A 14,543-nucleotide genomic window follows, 5' to 3' on the forward strand; every position below is an offset into this window, starting at 1 on the left:
TCAGCTGCAAATTCCTCCAAATGCTTCCTCAGGAGAAGCCCTCAGACTTGGACTTTCTGGGTCAGAATTTGCATTTTTAAAAATCTTTCTCCACAAATTGCCTGTTGATCCTCCTGCCAGGACACAGACCCGAGACATCTCCCTTCAGTCACCATCGGCTCTGTGTCTCATAGGTGGGAAATGACACCTCTATGTTCTCAGAGGTGGCGGCTGGAACCTCTAAGCCTGCTCAGGGAGGTGGAGGGGCAGGCCCCGCCTTCAGCCCCACCCCCGTCACCTTTAGCCCCTCCCCGTTACCTTCAGGCCCCCCCCCCCCCCCCCCCCCCCCGGCCAGCTCCCTGCCCCGCCCGCTGAGCAGCTCCACCCTCCCGCCTATGCAGCCCCGCCCCACCTGCTGCCCGGCCTTGCCCCGGGGCTGCATGGCCCCGCCCCGTGCGTGCTCTGGCGTCACTCGTCATGTGATGCTCGCGCAGGGTTGAGAAGGGGTGACAGTGACAGTTGCTGCGGTTGGTCCTTTGTGCACTCGTGTGACTCCCTTTGAGTGAAGCGCCCTGAGCCGTGATGGCGAGCGCCTAGGGGAAGGCGCAGACGAGCCCAGGGCCGCCTTCCCTCGCTGCGCTGGCCTCCCGGTCCCGGAGCGCGCGCCCGCGCCGTTGCTAGGCAGCCGCCTATGGGCGCAGAGGGCGGGGCAGGCTTAGGAGGAAGGGTCCGGTTGCTTGTGCACGGGAGAGGTTGTGACGCTGGGGCGTAATAATGCCAGGCAGAGGGCCATGGAGCAGTACTGCATCTTGGGCCGCATAGGGGAGGGCGCTCATGGCATCGTCTTCAAGGCCAAGCACGTGGAGGTGAGCACCCAGTCCTTCCTTCGGTTCCTTTGAGATCTACCCTATGTTCGCACCCACGCATGGGCCATTGCTCCTGCCTCCCCTCAGCTTTTTGTGGCGTCCGCCTATCTCTTGCCCCCTTGGCGGGGTGGGGTGCGGCCAGCTGTCAGCGGTGCTTTTAGATGGCGAGTGTTCCCTGTGAGCTGGTGTGGTTATCTCTGAGCTGTTTTCCCAGCGCTGCGACTCCTGGCCCTGATATCCCTCCAGAATGGGGTAGGGGGTGCGTTCCACTCTCACGAGGGCCTCAAGCCTCGCATCCCATTCCTTTTCCCAGCCCGGGATGGGGTAGCAGTGTCTGCGTCCTGTCCCAAACAGACTGGAGAGATCGTGGCCCTCAAGAAGGTGGCCCTACGGCGGCTGGAGGATGGCATCCCCAACCAGGCCCTGCGGGAGATCAAGGCCCTGCAGGAGATTGAGGACAGTCAGTATGTGAGTAGGGCTGGTGCCCTGTGCTGGGGTTCCTGCCATTATCCACTCACTTCCACCCTGGGGACTTGCTGTCGTTTGCTTCCTCACCCCTCACTACTCCCTTTCCTGTCCACTTGTTCACCCTTATTCCCCCCCAGTTATTTCATTCCTCACTCACTCCCTCTCTGTTCACCCACTTATTTCTTTGTGTACTTATTCATTTATTCACTAACATCCCTTTTTGCTCAAAACTTTTAATGAATTCTAATAATAAGGATAATTGCCACCCATTGAGCTCCCATTGTGTTCCGCAGGCTGGATTAGCAGCTTTATGTACATTGTCCTTCTTCTTTTTTTTTTTTTTTTGGTCTTTTTAGGGCCACACCCACAGCATATGGTGGTTCTCAGGCTAGGGGTCTAATCAGAGCTGTAGCTGCCGGTCTACCACAGCCACAGCAACGTGGGACCTGAGCCCTGTCTGTGACCTACACCACAGCTCACAGCAACACCGGATCCTTAACCCACTGAGTGAGGCCAGGGATCTAACCTGCAACCTCATGGATCCTAGTCAGATTCGTTCCACTGAGCCATGATGGGAACTCCACATTGTCCTTCTGAGTTTTCTCCTCTGATTGGGGAATCAGTACATTTTAACTTTGGGGCCCCCATAGGCTCTGCCCTCTGCTGGGCACTGGTGACGAACACTGACCCTGACCCTGACCTGGCTCTCGAGACAGGACAGAGGCTGCAAGACCCTCCTGGCCTCGTTTGTGCTGTGATGGGCCCTGGAGGGGCTGTGGGTACAGGAGGAGAGACCACACCCGCCCAGCCTCATTCTCTCTGTGCACATCTCTCTTGACCGTGTCCTGAATAGAGAATGTGTGTAATTTCCTGGGGAATGCCAAGGGCAGGTCCACCCACCCAACAGTGGGTGATACTCTGGCTTGCTTCTTATCCTCTGGAGATGTTCGTGCTACATCAGTGCCAAAACCATATTATACAACTTCATGTGTCATCCTGGTTTTGTGCGAAAGTATTTTGTATATGCCTGTGCATATATGTCTGTATGTGCCATGTCTGTTGCTAAGTCTGGTGGAATATACTTGTGAGGTTGACAGTAGGTGATAGGATTCTTCTTTTGCGATTTTTTTTTTTTTTGCTTATGAGTTTGTGTATTATCTGAATGTTATGTGTTTGTCTCAATCTGTAAAGTGATTGTCTCCTACTCTCAAAATCAGAAAAGCAGTAATATGGCCCTTCTCTCTCTCTCTTTTTTTTTTTTTCTTTTCTTCAGCTTTTTAGGGCTGCACCCGTAGCATATGGAGGTTCCCAGGCTAAGGGTCTAATCAGAGCTACAGCTGCCAGCCTACACCACAGCCACAGCAATGCCAGATCCAAGCCTCTTCTGTGAGCTACACCACAGCTCATGGCAACACCGGATCCTTAACCCACTGAGTGAGGCCTGGGATCAAACCTGCAACCTCATGGTTCCTAGTCAGATTTGTTAACCACTGAGCCATGATGGGAACTCCCCCCTTCTCATTTTTTGAGGAAGGTAAAAGGACTTGGCAGCAGCTTGTGCGTGGGAGAGGTGGAGGGCCCATGGGGTCCCGTGTCCTGTGCATCAGCAGGCCTGAAGGTTCTATCTTTAAAACACTCCAGATATCATTCTAGCCTTGCCCAGGCCATCTTCACCTCTCATCAGAATGACTTTGCCCCCCAAACCCCCTCCCTGACCCCACTCTACAGTCAAAATGTGTAGTTGAAGTTATCCACTCTCCGGCTTGAAAAGCCCCAGTGGCTTCTTTTCACTCCAAAAGAATTGTCACTGTCTGCTGTCACCCACCTCCAGTCTCTCTCTCTCTTTTTTTTATTTTTTTTTAGGGCCACACCTGGGGCATATGGAGGTCCCCAGGGGTCGAATTGGAGCTACAGCTGCTGGCCTATGCCAGAGCCACAGCAACGCCAGATCTGAGCCACGTCTGCGACCTACATCACAGCTCATGGCAATGCCGGATCCTTAACCCACTGAGCAAGGCCAGGGATCGAACCCACAACCTATGGTTCCTAGTCGGATTTCTTTCCCTTGCGCCAGGGTGAAAACTCTTCCAGTCTCTTTTTCTATTCATTCAACACTTAAGTTTCTCTTGCCTGACAAGTACATCTAGGCTCCAGGAGTACAGAGCAGCCTCCTTCCTGTTCTCGCCTCTGGAGCCCTGTGCTCACTGTCCCCCTGCCCAGAACTCCTTCCCAGATCCCTGCATAAGTGAGCCCAGCCCATCTCTTCTGTCTTCATCAGAACCTTCATCAAGATACCCCATAGATTTGTTCTTATGCCTGTCAGTCATTTGTCCCCCGAACTCCTTAAAGCCCATCAGGACCCCCTCGCTCTTGCTCCTGCTCACTGCTGTGCAGCCTGGCCCTTGTGACCTGTGGGCCCTCAGGAAGTATATGTGACATATCTCCTGCTGTCCCAGCACTGGGAGATGTGATCACCAGTGCCTTCTCTTGGTTCTGGGAGTTAATGGCTGTAGAAGAAACAGGAGGAGACGTGTGTGTGTGTGTGTGTGTGTGTGTGTGTGTGTTTCCAGGTGATTTTCCAGTTCGTAGGCTGGGTGGGGGACCAGACACTGCCCTAAGTGGATTTTCTTAGACCTCCTTTCTCCTGCGCCTTTACTGGAGCATTAGAGTAGGGTCTTGCCTTCTGTTGGGAGAGGGGAGCACATGAGAGCACCCAGCTCCCTGATTCTAAGCTCAGATCTCCTGTCACCTTTTCTGCCTGGTCTTCTGTTGAGGCAAGAGCCGAGAGTTCCACAGAGGGTGTGAGCCACGTGAGTCTGGGGGCTGATGGGATGCCTCTCCCCCTCCCCCACAGGTTGTGCAATTGAAGGCTGTGTTCCCACACAGTGCAGGCTTTGTGCTGGCCTTTGAGTACATGCTGTCAGATCTGGCTGAGGTGCTGCGCCACGCCCAGAGGCCACTGGCCCAGGCACAGGTCAAGAGCTATTTGCAGATGCTGCTCAAAGACGTCGCCTTCTGCCATGCCAACAACATTGTGCATCGGGTCAGTTCCAGCGTGGCCTGGGGTGGGACCTGGGGGACCATGATGTAGGGCATGCTTGGAGAGGGGACAAAGGGGGCAGGCCCATGTGTGAGTGGCCAGGGGTATAGCCCTGAAGGAGGTGCGGTCCTGGGCTGACCCGGGTGCTCAGCCTGCCCAGCTCTCTTATCCCGAGGTCCCATGGGGGCTCACAAGGAACCAATGCCTCTTTTTGTGCCCTCAGGACCTGAAACCAGCCAACTTGCTAATCAGCGCCTCGGGCCAGCTCAAGATAGCGGACTTTGGCCTGGCCCGGGTCTTTTCCTCAGATGGCAGCTGCCTCTACACGCACCAGGTGGCCACCAGGTAGGGAGGACCAGTTCCCAGGCAGGACCAGGCAATGGCCAGGCCCCAACCCTCCCACTGGGGTAGAGATGCTTCTGGACCTTCTGTTCAAACAGTGCTCCTGGAGCTGGTGTGGGGGCCAGGGTGACCTTCTGGGGCAGGCAGCTTCCTGACAGACCGGTGACCTGGCTCTGACCACTGCCATCCTCTCACAGGTGGTACCGAGCCCCTGAGCTCCTGTCTGGTGCCCACCAGTACAATCAGGGTGTTGACCTGTGGTGAGCCTCCTGTGGGCTGGGCAGGGGGTGGGTGCGGGTGCTCGAGTGATCTTTCCCACTGGGCATTGAGGTCTCCAGGCTATTAGGGGCTGTTCTCCTGCTGTGAGCTTAAACATACAGGGGTGCCCTGGGGGTGTCTTGCTTGGTTAGAGTATCTCTGAGGAGTTGGAGTCACTGTTCTTTTCCATGAGAGTTTTGAGCTGGGTGGGGGTCAGGTGGGATGAGAGTGGCTGTCCCAGGAGGAGGTCTCTGGGTGGAGGTTGGGAAGGTGGTCCGGCCATGGAACGTCTGCTTGCAGGGAGTGACACCCTGGAACACAGTGTCCCTGAGCTAGCCCAAGGCCTGGGGCCCTGGATGGGAAGGCCCTGAACAGTTCTCTAGGGTAGGATGGTCTGTATTTGCTGAGACTGTGAGATTTGGGGGCCGTTTTGGAGGTCTTCCCTGGGATGGGAGGACAGGGTGTATGTCCAGAATGGGAGGCTCTGAGAGGTCTTAGGACTGCTGAGGGGTTGAGGCCTGAGAGCTGCAGAGGAAGGGGTATAAATTCTGCGTTCTAGACTTGAGGGGTTGAGGCCTGAGAGCTGCAGAGGAAGGGGTATAAATTCTGCGTTCTGCGTTTCCCGGTTTGGGGGTCTGTATTCTTCACTCTGAAGCCTCTAGGCTACTTTGTGGGTGTTTTGACCCTGGTGTCAGGCGTGAGTGCTGGTGCGGGGAGATCTGTGGCTGTGCTGAGGTCTCTGAGATGTTTGTGTTCTGTATCTGCAGGGCCGTGGGATGCATCCTGGGGGAGCTGTTGAACGGGTCCCCCCTTTTCCCAGGGGAGAATGACATCGAACAGCTTTGCTGTGTGCTTCGCATCTTGGGCACCCCCAACCCTCGTCTGGCCGGTTTGTAGGGCCCTATGGAGGGGAGGGGTGGGACAGGTGTCCTCTGTCCCCCCAAGAGCTAGTGAGTCCCCTGGCCCACACCTTCTCTCCTGTAGCCCCACAACTCCCTGACCTCCCATTCTCTGTCCTGGCTCAGCTCAGGGGCTCCTCCTGCCCTGCTGGAGGCAGGAGAGCTGGTCCATGTCCCATCCCCTGTCTTTTCCAACCTGTCCCTGGCACTCACACAGCTGGGCACAGAGTGGGCTCCCGAGAAGTGGAGGAAGGACTGAAGGACGGATTGAGTGCGTGATGACAGAGTGACCTGGTACAAGCAGGGGCTTGGCAGGGCGGGTACCAGCCCTAATGGGCCTGCTTCTCCTCCAGGAGATCACAGAGCTGCCTGACTACAACAAGATCTCCTTCAAGGAGCAGGCACACGTACCCTTGGAGGAGGTGCTGCCCGATGCCTCTCCCCAGGCCTTGGACCTGCTGGGGCGGTTCCTCCTCTACCCTCCACTCCAGCGCATTGCAGCCTCCCAGGTAGGCGACACCTAGTGCCCTGAGCCTCCTCGTTCGTGCTCATGTGACCCAGCAGGTTGAGGTCCCCCAGAACCTGTGATGGGCTCGGACAGAACCCCCGGAGCCAGTGCAGGAGGGTGTGGAGCAGCTGAGCCTCTCCTGAGCAGACCCCAGAGGGGCTGTGGTGGCCAGGGGTGGCCCATTAGAAGGGCATGCCCACATTGCAGAAGAGCACATCTTCAGGTTATTGGTGACTCACCTCTTCATGCCTTTATTCCTTCAATAAGTATTTACTCAGCATCTGGCACACACCAGGCATTGTCCTGGGCCCTGGTGCAGAGTGAACAGACAGACGTAGCTCGTGTCTGTGGGATGTCCAGCCTGTGGTGAGGCAGGGCAGCCAGTCTGTGACAGCCCTGAAGAGTGATGTTGGGACTGACTTTGGGGTCATGTAAGGCTTCCTGGAGAAGGATCAGTTTAAGCACAGGGAGCTGTTTCCCCAAGAGAAATAATGAACAGAGGCCTGGAGAGGAGAACCCAGGACAGGTGGATTGTGGCTGGAAGGCAGGGGAGGAGGGCAGGGCCACCTGCCAATGGCAGGGATGGCATCAGAGCCTCTATCGGGTGTACCTGTCCTCCCCTCCTTGCCCTTGGCCCTCATACCTTGGTGAGTTCCCATGTCAGCAGTGCCTTCAGAGTGTACTGAGGCCAACCGACCCCTTCTCAGCTCCCTGCTGCTGTCCCAAGTCTAAGTCACCCCCCCGCCCCCACCCCATGGTAAGCTTCCCCTCCTGCCCATTCCCCTGGCGGAGAGGGGGATCTTGTCCAGGGAGGCTGTCACACCCTCCCCTGCAGGGCCCTCCTGTGGCTCCCTCTCAGAGGAGAAACTCAGGTCCTAGTGGCCCTCAGGCATCACACACTAGGGGCCATCCTCTTGGTGACCCTGGCAGCTTCCATTCCACTTGCTCTGGGGCCCCTCCATGTCCCTGGGCCTCACTCATTCATCCTTCAGGTCTCTTCTCAAGCGCCACCCCCTGGGGCTTCCCCTGCCCATCTTCAGGTCTGCAGCCTCTCCGCTGTTCCTCTTTCCTCCTCACTGTCCACCCCCCACAGCACTCATCATCCAATGTGCTCTTTCTCCTACTACTTTATATTATTTATTCTCCTCTTTGCTCTGTTTGCTGCTGCATCCTGGGTCCCTGGAGCAGTGCTTGGGCAGCAAGCACTCAGAGGCTTGGAGTCAGCTGCACTGATGAGCAGAGGGAGGAAGGCCTCTTCAGGGCAATGTTGACATCTCCCCCTCAAAGGGAAGTGAGCTGAAGCTGGGATGGGGAGGTGACTGGTTTCCTTTTGCTGTCCCTTGCTTGCTGCCTTCAGGCCCTCCTGCACCAGTACTTCTTCACAGCTCCCCTGCCGGCCCACCCCTCGGAGCTGCCGATTCCCCACCGCCCAGAGGGACCTACCCCCAAGGCCCACCCAGGACCCCCCCACGTCCATGACTTCCACGTGGACCAGCCTCTGGAGGAGTCGCTGTTGAACCCGGAGCTGATTCGGCCCTTCATCCTGGAGGGCTGAGATGCTAGGCCAGGCCCCGCCAGCGTGCTCCCCACCAGAACCACCCAGGCCTCTTGTTCCCCAGCTCTGGCCTGATTCAGCCACAGGCTGTACCTGGTCCTGCTCTCAGCTGGGTGATGAGGACATCCAGCCCCAGCAGAGGGCACCTGCGGCCTGCGCTGTCAGCTGCCGTCTGTGTGCTGCTGACAGGTCCATCCAAGGAGGCAGTGAGTGCTGCTGCTGTGTCTGCCACCATGCTGCTTCTCTAGCTGCCACCTTATTGGTCAGAGACAGCCTCGGTAGAGCCATCTGGGGGAGCACTGAGTGTGAGATGTCAGAAACACAAGTGGGGAGGAAAGTGTGGTTTGATTTTGTTCTCAGAGACATTAAGCACTAGTTCAATTCTGAGATTTAGGATAAAACCCAAATAGTCCTACCTGATGTGTACCCCTCTTCAGCTCCTGTTGAGGGATGTGCCTGAGGTAGCATGGTCTCCTGGCCCTTGCTTGTCTCTGGTCACTTGGAAAGTAGCCCCATTCATGGCCGCCTTAGTCTTGGGGATTTTCTAGGTGCTTCATGTCTTGGAGCTCCCACTTGAAGGTGAGATGACAGAAGTCAAGGCCCAGGGATGGCTCAAATTGGGGACCCAATAAGTGACCCTCCACATTTTTTTTTCTTTTTCAGGGCCAAACCTGTGGCATATGAAAGTTCCCAGGCGAGGGGCAAATCAGAGCTACAGCTACACCACAGCCACAGCAACACCAGATCTGAGCCTTATCTGCAACCTACACCACAGCTCATGGCAACATCAAATCCCCAACCCTCCAAGCAAGGTCAGGGATTGAACCCACATCCTCATGGATCCTAGTTGGGTTTGTTAATAACCACTGAGCCACGAGGTGAACTCCGTGACCCTCCACATCTTAATCTGGTTACATCACCCTCAGGATAAGCATGAGCCAGGACCACACAGGCCACCTCCTTACTCAGACACCAGGCAAATAGGACAGACATTCCTGAAAATCATTTGTTAATTCAGTAAATCCAGTACAATCCGAACTGGCTCTTCTTTTTCTTATTTAATAATTTGGTAAGCCAATTCTGAAATATATGCAGAAATGAAAGGGTTAAGAGGGGGAGGCAGAAGCAGAAGAAAAGGAGAAAGATGAAAGGACTTAGCGTATCATATCCCAAGACTCAGGGCTGTAATAAATAAGAAGTGTGGAATCAGCTCACAGATATACAAAAGCAGACAAATGGAGAAACTTAGCAATCTTTTAGTTTAAAACATTCATTTTGTTCCCATGTGGATAAACTCCTCTGAGCACAGAGTTCACAGAGAACTAACACTGCCACAGTCACTGCCCTCCAGGTTTTTAGAGGGCAAAGCACAGTTGTTGCTTTCAGGGTAAAGTCTGAGTGTCTCATAGGTCTTTAAAGATATTTTAAGGATCTGGCCTCTGCCTGTTGGACTACCCACATCTGTAGACTCTAACCTTAAGTCTAGCTCAATTTCTAGTTATCTCTCATCTCCACATAAATGTGAGGCTGTACCCACACCCTGACTGCTGATCCCTGGCCAGTTCCACTCACAAAGACCCTAAACCTTAGTCCGCCCTGACATTGACCCTCACTTTGGCCTTGAGCCTTATGCTGAACCTGACCCTATCACCCTGACCCTGACATACAGTCACTCACCCTCACTCAATTTTTTGCCAACTCCTTCCCCATCTATACCTGGCTTGGATCTTGGCATTGACTCTCAGCCTCACTCAAACTCTGACCCTGCTTGACCTAGAATTAACCTTGTGTATGAACTTGGCTCTCATCTTCACCTTAACACTGACCCTCTAATTGACTCCTTTGATGTTCATTATAACCCTGATCTTGACTTACCCTTGACAATGACAACTTCTCTCCCACTGATCGTGACCCAGAACATTACCATGAATGAACCACTCGCTGCTCTCCATCTGATTCTGACCTTTAACTCTACCCCTAGAATGAATCCTCACCTTGGTAAAGACTATCATACCAACCTACCCTGCCCTTGAACTTGAGCCTTGGTGCTGAACTACACTATGCCAAAGGTGAAAGAAATATCTGTACCCCAAGCCTGACCATGACCCTGATCTTAATCCTGATTTTGACCTGGACCTCAATTTCACCCTGACCTGGGTCTTCATCCAAACACAGAGCCTCATCACTGACACCCTAACCCCATCCTGACATTAAAGCTGACCTAGACCCTGATCCTGAAATTGAATTTCACACTGACATTGACCTTCATTTTTATGGTGAATGTTCATCCTCAGTCTGATCACCTTCATTTGACCCATCATATCACACTGAACCTTAACCTTGAACCTGATTTTTGACTAAACCAAACTGATCCTCTCTGATAATCAGAATAATGTCCCCCCAAAGACGCCCATGTCCTGACCTATAAATATATTGCCTTAAACAAAAAAGGGACTTTGCCGATGTGATTAAGGGTACATATTTGAGATCGAAAGAGTATCCTGGATTATGCAGATTGGGCCAGTGTAATTGGTGGTGGGGAGGGAGAGGTGGAGGAGGACTTGATTCCTTCCAGCAGCAAGAGGAAAGGAACCCCACCTTGACTTCTAATTGACCTTGGCCTTCACTCTGATCCTGGCCATTATCCTCATGGTTGATCTTGACTCTAAGTCTGCATTGATGCTTAATCCTGAACATCAGCCTCGCCCTCACCTTGACTGAATCCTACTCAGAACTGGACATTCACTGCCAACCTGAATCCAACTTTCAATCGTTCTTTCATCCTGACAACCATGATCCTTACCCTGACCTCATCCTCTTACGGATCCTCTCCGATGGAGTCTCAACCTGATCCTCACACTGATCCTCGAACCTGATTCTGACACCATGAGCCTGACCATCCTCTTAGCTTGACCCCTACCTGATCTAGAATTTTACCCTGGACACTCACCCTCATTCTGATCTTCATCACTGTCTGCCACCCTGACTGCTCTGACACTGAACTTGACCATGACACTTGCTTTTACATTACATTTACATTGTTATCATTTATGCTAACTCTGATCTGATCTTGGCCGGGGCCACAACCAAGTCCAGAGTGAGCTCCTGGTATCAGGACCAAGGCTGGGGTAAGAGCCAGGGTGGGTGCCATGACAAGGGAGGCACCAGGTTTTTGGCAAGGGCCAGTGCCATGGCAGGAGGGAAGCTGGAGGTCATTGTGAAGGCGACTGTGAAGGTGGGAGTCAGGGCTAGGGAAAGTTTAGGGTGAAGTGTGTGTTAGAGTGTGCCTGGGTCAGGTAGGGACAAGGGTAGGGTAGATGTGTGATGTTTGTAAAATCAAGGGTTTTGATTAGGGCAAGGCTGAGGAAAAGGACTGAGTTCTGCGTAAGGGCTAGCACCAGGGCAAGGGCTCAAAAGGTGCTGGGTCATGGACACCCCAAGGTCCAGCTGGTCTGTGCAAGGGCAAGGGTCAGAGCGAGGGTGAATGTCAGTGTGAGGGAGGAGGCGAGGGTCTGCCGAGTGTCAGGACAACGCAAGAGCCAAGGGGCAGGGCAGAGACCAGTGGAAGGCCAAGCAGAAGGGGGTTCGGCAAGCTTTTGGGACCTGAAAGAGGACGGCTGGCAAGGATTAACCTGGAAGGGCTCGGCCTGAGGGGCGGAAGTGGGAGGCGGGGCTGGGCATGAGGGGCTGAAGCAGGGCGGGGCAGTGCTTGGCCTGTGGGGCAGAAACACCTGGAAGGCGTGACCTGGCCAGAGCGCCTAGGGCGGCGGGCACCATGCAGGCGCAGTTGGGTTTGCCTGAGTGGCATCACGTCTTCTCGTTTTTGGAAGCTCAAGACCTGCTCCGCGCTGCCCAAGTGGACAAGGTAGCGCGTGCAGTCCCAAGCAAGAGGCAGGGCGCAGTTCATGGTCCTGCCGTGACCATGCTTTACGTCCCCCCTGGACTTCAGTTTCCCAAATCTGGGAGGGGGAGTCGGGTGGCTCTGAATACGCACTTGGCAGAGGACGTTTGTGGACCCCGAAGTGGTAACCTCGGCGGCCTTTGGAGGGTTCGCTCTGAAAGTCTCCCACTCCTTTGCCCCTCTGGCTGCCCGTGCATCCAGAGCTCCTGGGGGTTGGCCTGTGCTGGGCAACTGTGAACAGGATTCACCCCTTTGGCTTAATGATCCCGTGTCTTTTGGAATATTCTGGAATTTCCCTTCTGGAGTTTTCCTGGAAAGCCACGATTTCCACACGAGTGGCACCTTCTTCGGGCTCACCGGGTTGAACTCCCATACTGGTTGCACCAAGTGCCTGTTGAGTGCGTTAATTTGAGTAGCACTTCCCCCCAAGCTACAGGTGTGCTCAGCACACTTGCAACTAAATGATTTATAGGATCTTTGTGTCATGTCAGTTCTTCTCCCCTCTAAACTTTTTCCTAGGAGCAGAATGTTTGTCTCTTGCATCACTGTGTGTATAATCACTGTACACACCCAGTGTATGGCCTGACATTTAATGTACTCACAGTGAATGAATTTATTTACTTTTAAAATACATTATTGGAGTTCCCTTCCTTCCAGCTCAGTGGTAATGAACCTGACTAGTCTCCATGAGGACCCCGGTTCAATCCCTGGCCTTGCTCAGTGAGTTCATCCCAAATTGCGGTGAGCTGTGGCGTAGGTCACAGACGCAGCTCTGATGTGGTGTTGCTGTGGTTGTGGTGTAGGCTGGCAGCTACAGCTCGGATGCGAACCCTACCCTGGGAACTTCAATATTCCCGTGGGTGTGGCCGCTAAAAGGACCAAAAATGAAATAAAGTACAATAAATTTTTAAAATACAGTATTATATTGGAGTTCCTGTTGTAGCTCAGTGGTAACAAACCAGACTAGTATCCATGAGGATGTGGGTTTGCTCTCTGGCCCCATTCAGAAGGTTAAGGATCCAGCATTGCCGTGAGCTGTGGTGTGGGTCACAGACATGGCTCAGATCTGGTGTGGCTGTGGCTGTAGTGTAGGGAAGGAGCTGCAGCTCCGATTTGACCCCTAGCCTGGGAGCTTCCATATGCCCCAGGTGTGGCCATGAAAAGCAAAATCAATCAATCAATCAATCAATCAATGCATGATTATGTAACTTTACATGATCAGACCCTTGCCTGAATTCTGTAATTATTATTTTATTTTATTTATTTGTCTTTTGTCTTTTTAGGGCCACACCCATGGCATATGAAGGTACCCAGGCTAGGGGTTGAATCGGAGCTGTAGCCACTGGCCTACATCACAGCCACAGCAACAAGGGATCTGAGGTGCATCTGTGGCCTACACCACAGGTCACAGCAATGCTGGATCCTTAGCCCACTGAACAAGGCCAGGGATTGAACCCACAACCCCATGGTTCTTAGTCGGATTTGTTTCTGCTGCCACCAGGACGGGAACTCCTCAACTTCACATTCTTACCAGCCCAAAAAAACTTATTAAAGGCTGAGAGAAACTTTGGTCTTGGATGAGTGAGGGCTGTGGAAGTGGGTCCTGGGCTCAGAGAGGATGGTGGTTATTTCTGCCAGAGCTTGGAAAGCCGCATATGTGGATGGCATCCTCAGAGGATCTGGACCATAAGAAAGCTCCGGAGGGTTTCCACTGAAGCTGTGTAGGCTCTAAATCCAGGGTGGACCAGCCAGAAAGGCCACAAAGTTGGAGGATGCAGGTGTGGGCCTGAGGGAGGGGGAGGAAAGATAATCTCTTCAACAAATAGTGCTAGAACAACTAGATAGCCATATAAATCCTCGCATTTAAAAACATAAGACTCTAGAGATAGGACTTATACCTTTTTAAAAAAATGATTGATTTACAATGTTCTGTCAATTTCTGCTGTACAGCAAAGTAACCCAGTCTCACACACACACACACACACACACACACACACACACACACATATATATGCCTTCTTTTTCTCACATTATCCTCCATCATGTTCCATCACAAGTGATTAGATATATAGTTCTCTGTGCTATACAGCAGGATCTCCTTGCTTATCCATTCCAAATGCAAGAGTTTTCATCTACTAACCTGAGATTCCCAATTCATTCCAGTCCCTCCCCAGCCCCACTACATACACTATTCTGTCCTACATGTCCATGATCTTTTCTGTTCTGTAGATAGATAATTGGTGCCATATTTTAGACTCCACATGTAAGTTATATCATATGGGGTCTGTCTTTCTCTTTCTGACTTACTTCACTCAGTAGAAGAGTCTCTAGGTACATACATGTTGTTGCAAATGGCATTATTTGGTCCTTTTTATGGCTGAGTAGTATTCCATTGTATATATGCGCCACATCTTCCTAAACACCCATTCAGATGGGCAATTAGATTGTTTCCATGTCTTGGCTATTGTGAATAGTGCTGCCATGAGCATACAGGTGCATGTATCTTTTTCAATGAATTTTTTTTTGTCTGGATATATGCTCAGGAGTAGGTCATATGGTAGTTCCATATTTAGTTTTCTGAGATATTACCTTATTGTTTTTTATACTGGTTTTACTAATTTACATTCTCATCAACAGTGTAGGAGGGTTCCCTTTCCTCCACATCCTCTCCAGGAGTTGTTATGTGTTGACTTGGTAATGATGGCCACTCTAACTGGCGGGAGGTGG

General features: G+C 52.7%; 1 pseudogene across 1 annotated transcript; it reads left to right on the plus strand.

Annotated features, from left to right (window-relative positions):
* Window positions 1-705: 705 nt before the first annotated feature.
* LOC146396340 (cyclin-dependent kinase 20-like) lies at window positions 706-8,953 on the plus strand (annotated as a pseudogene). Its single transcript, XR_014826900.1, has 8 exons — window positions 706-845; window positions 1,200-1,313; window positions 4,168-4,356; window positions 4,577-4,698; window positions 4,893-4,955; window positions 5,721-5,842; window positions 6,206-6,361; window positions 7,718-8,953. The product of XR_014826900.1 is annotated as a cyclin-dependent kinase 20-like (transcript).
* Window positions 8,954-14,543: the final 5,590 nt, after the last annotated feature.

The sequence above is a fragment of the Sus scrofa genome, chromosome 14 (assembly GCF_054392235.1).
Source record: "Sus scrofa isolate SSC_HxYL_T2T_F1_AM1 chromosome 14, Sscrofa_HxYL_maternal_Yorkshire_Landrace_v2.0, whole genome shotgun sequence".
NCBI classification, from domain to species: Eukaryota; Metazoa; Chordata; class Mammalia; order Artiodactyla; family Suidae; genus Sus; species Sus scrofa.